The sequence below is a fragment of the Odocoileus virginianus genome, chromosome X, assembly GCF_023699985.2.
Source record: "Odocoileus virginianus isolate 20LAN1187 ecotype Illinois chromosome X, Ovbor_1.2, whole genome shotgun sequence".
Lineage (NCBI taxonomy): Eukaryota > Metazoa > Chordata > Mammalia > Artiodactyla > Cervidae > Odocoileus > Odocoileus virginianus.
Genome location: NC_069708.1, coordinates 52,051,807 through 52,055,613, shown reverse-complemented (window position 1 = coordinate 52,055,613; position 3,807 = coordinate 52,051,807). Strand labels below are relative to the sequence as shown.

At 44.9% G+C, this 3,807-nt stretch overlaps 1 protein-coding gene and 1 pseudogene across 3 annotated transcripts in view; one reads left to right on the top strand and one right to left on the bottom strand.

Annotated features, from left to right (window-relative positions):
* Window positions 1–3,807, bottom strand: part of XKRX (XK related X-linked) — a 107,891-nt gene that overhangs the window by 49,475 nt on the left and 54,609 nt on the right. The window lies entirely within an intron of this gene.
* LOC110124428 (Y-box-binding protein 1 pseudogene) lies at window positions 108–1,165 on the top strand (annotated as a pseudogene).

Sequence of the window (3,807 nt, the reverse complement as noted above, 5' to 3'; positions counted from 1 at the left end):
GAGCGGAGAGCGGACCCCAGAGAGCCCTGAGCAGCCCCACCGCCGCCGCCGGCCTAGTTACCATCACACCCCAGGAGGAGCCGCAGCTGCCGCAGCCGGCCCCAGTCACCATCACCGCAACTATGAGCAGCGAGGCCGAGACCCAGCAGCCGCCCGCCGCCCCCGCCCTCAGCGCTGCCGACACCAAGCCCGGCACGACGGGCAGTGGCGCAGGGAGCGGCGGCCCGGAGGGCCTCACATCGGCGGCGCCTGCCGGCGGGGACAAAAAGGTCATTGCAATGAAGGTTTTGGGAACAGTAAAATGGTTCAATGTAAGGAACGGATATGGTTTCATCAACAGGAATGACACCAAGGAAGATGTATTTGTACACCAGACTGCCATAAAGAAGAATAACCCCAGGAAGTACCTTCGCAGTGTAGGAGATGAAGAAACTGTGGAGTTTGATGTTGTTGAAGGAGAAAAGGGTGCGGAGGCAGCAAATGTTACAGGAACTGGTGGAGTTCCAGTGCAAGGCAGTAAATACGCAGCAGACCGTAACCATTATAGGCGCTATCCACGTCGCAGGGGTCCTCCACGCAATTACCAGCAGAATTACCAGAATAGTGAGAGTGGGGAAAAGAATGAGGGATCAGAGAGCGCTCCCGAAGGCCAGGCCCAACAGCGCCGGCCCTACCGCAGGCGGAGGTTCCCACCTTACTACAAGCGGAGACCCTATGGGCGTCGACCACAGTACTCCAACCCTCCTGTGCAGGGAGAAGTGATGGAGGGTGCTGACAACCAGGGTGCAGGAGAACAAGGTAGACCAGTGAGACAGAATATGTATCGGGGTTATAGACCAAGATTCCGCAGGGGCCCTCCTCGCCAAAGACAGCCCAGAGAGGACGGCAATGAAGAAGATAAGGAAAATCAAGGAGATGAGACCCAAGGTCAGCAACCACCTCAACGTCGGTACCGCCGCAACTTCAATTACCGACGCAGACGCCCAGAAAACCCTAAACCACAGATGGCAAAGAGACAAAAGCAGCCGATCCACCAGCTGAGCATTCGTCCACTCCCGAGGCTGAGCAGGGCGGGGCTGAGTAAATGCCGGCTTACCATCTCTACCATCATCCGGTTTAGTCATCCAACAAGAAGAAATGAATATGAAATTCCAGCAATAAGAAATGAACAAAAGATTGGAGCTGAAGACCTTAAGTGCTTGCTTTTTGCCTGTTGACCAGATAACTAGAACTATCTGCATTATCTATGCAGCATGGGGTTTTTATTATTTTTACCTAAAGACGTCTCTTTTTGGTAATGACAAACGTGTTTCTTAAAAAAAAGCCTGTTTTTTCTCAATACACCTTTAAAGGTTTTTAAATTGTTTCATATCTGGTCAAGTTGAGATTTTTAAGAACCTCATTTTTAATTTGTAATAAAAGTTTACAGCTTGATTTTTTCAAAAAGAGACTCAGATGTATAGAACAGACTTGTGGACTCTGGGAGAAGGCGAGGGTGGGATGTTTCAAGAGAACGGCATTGAAACATGTATATTATCTAGGGTGAAACAGATCACCAGCCCAGGTTGGGTGCATGAGACAAGTGCTCGGGCCTGGTTGGACTGGGAAGACCCAGAGGGATCGGGTGGAGAGGGAGGTGGGAGGGGGGACTGGGATGGGGAATACATGTAAATCCATGGCTAATTCATTTCAATGTATGACAAAAACTACTGTAATGATGTAAAGTAATTAGCCTCCAACTAATAAAAATAAATGGAAAAAAAAGTCAACAAACTGCAAGCACCTGTTAATAAAGGTCTTAAATAATAATAAAAAAAAAAAACCCTCAACACTCAGAAAACTAAGATCACGGCATTCGGTCCCATCACTTCATGGCAAATAGATGGGTAAACAGTGGAAACAGTGACAGACTTTATTTTGGGGGGCTCCAAAATCAGTGCAGATGGTGGCTGCAGCCATGAAATTAAACGATGCTTGCTCCTTGGAAGAAAAGTTATGACCAATCCCTAGAAAGCATATTAAAAAGCAGAGACATTACTTTGCCAACAGAGGTCCACCTATTCACGACTATGGTTTTTCCAGTAGCCATGTATAGATGTGAGTTGGACTATAAAGAAAGCTGAGTGCCGAAGAATTGATGCTTTTGAACTGTGGTATTAGAGAAGATTCTTGAGAGTCCCTTGGACAGCAAGGAGATCCAACCAGTCCATCCTAAAGGACATCAGTCCTGAATATTCATTGGAAGGACTGATGCTGAAGCTGAAACTCCAATACTTTGGCCACATGATGCGAAGAACTGACTCATCTGAAAAGACCCTGATGCTAGGAAGGATTGAAGGTGGGAGGAGAAGGGGACAACAGAGGATGAGATGGTTCGATGGCATCACTGACTCAATGGACATGAGTTTGTGTAAACTCTGGAAGTTGTTGATGGACAAGGAGACCTGGCGTGCTGCAGTCCATGGAGTCGTAAAGGGTTGGACATGACTGAGTGACTGAACTGAACTGAAAGTGAGAAATAAACAACAATAGAACAATTTTAGGGGACTTTAATAACCCAGTTTTACCAATGGCTAGATCATCCAGACCAAAAATCAATAGGAAAACAATGGCCTTAAACAACACATTAGACCAGATGGGCTTATATATGTGCACGCACGCACGCGCGCGCACACACACACACACACACACACACACACACACACAATATTGCTCATCCATAAAATATGAACATTTGATATTTGCAATAACATGGATGTCCCTGGACTTGATGGCTCAGCAGGTAAAGAATCCACCTGCAATGCAGGAGATGCAGAAGACACAGATTCAATCCCTGGGTCAGGAAGATCCTCTGGAGAAGGGAATGGCAACCCACTCCAGTTTTATTGCCTGAAAAATCCCATGGACAGAGGAACCTTGCAGGCTACAGTCCAAAGAGTCCCAAAGAGTTAGACACGACTGAGAAACTGAGCATGCACACACAGATGGACCTGGAGAGTATTATGGTTAGTGAAATAAATCAGACAGAGAAAGACAAATACTGTATTGCATCACTTACACGTAGAATCTAAAAAAAATAGTAATATAACAAAAAGAAATAGACTGACAGATATAGAAAACAAACTAGTGTTCCCAGTGAGGAGAGGGAAGTGGGGAGGAGCAAGAGACGGGTAGGGAGTTAAGAGGTACAAACTACTATGCATAAAATAAGGTACAAGGATATATTGTACAGTACAGGGAAAATAGTCAATATTTTGTAATAACTATAAATGTAATATAATCTAGAAAAATTTTGAATCACCATGTTGTACAACTGGAATTAATATAATATTATACATCGTATCCAATTCTTTGTGACCCCATGGACTGTAGCCTGTCAGGCTCCTCTGTCCCTGGGATTTTCCAGGCAAGAATACTGGAGTGGGTTGCCATTTCCTTCTTCAGGGTATCTTCCCAACCCAAGAATCAAACCTGGGTCTCCTGCATTGCAGCCAGAGTCTTTACCATCTGAACCACCAGGGAAGCATCATTCACAACTGCCCAAAATTGGAAATAATCCAAATGTTACTCAAAAGATAGAATAAATACACTGTGGTACATCCACACAACGGAATACTATTTAGCAATAAAGAGAAACCAAGTATTTATAAACACAACTATTTGGATGAATTTCAATGGCATTAGGTTCATATTTAAAAAGTCAGTTTTAATCACAAATGTATGATTCCATAAATATAACATTCTCCAAACGACAAATCTATAATGACAGAGAACAGATTATTAGTTGCCAGAGTTTAGTGGTAGGGG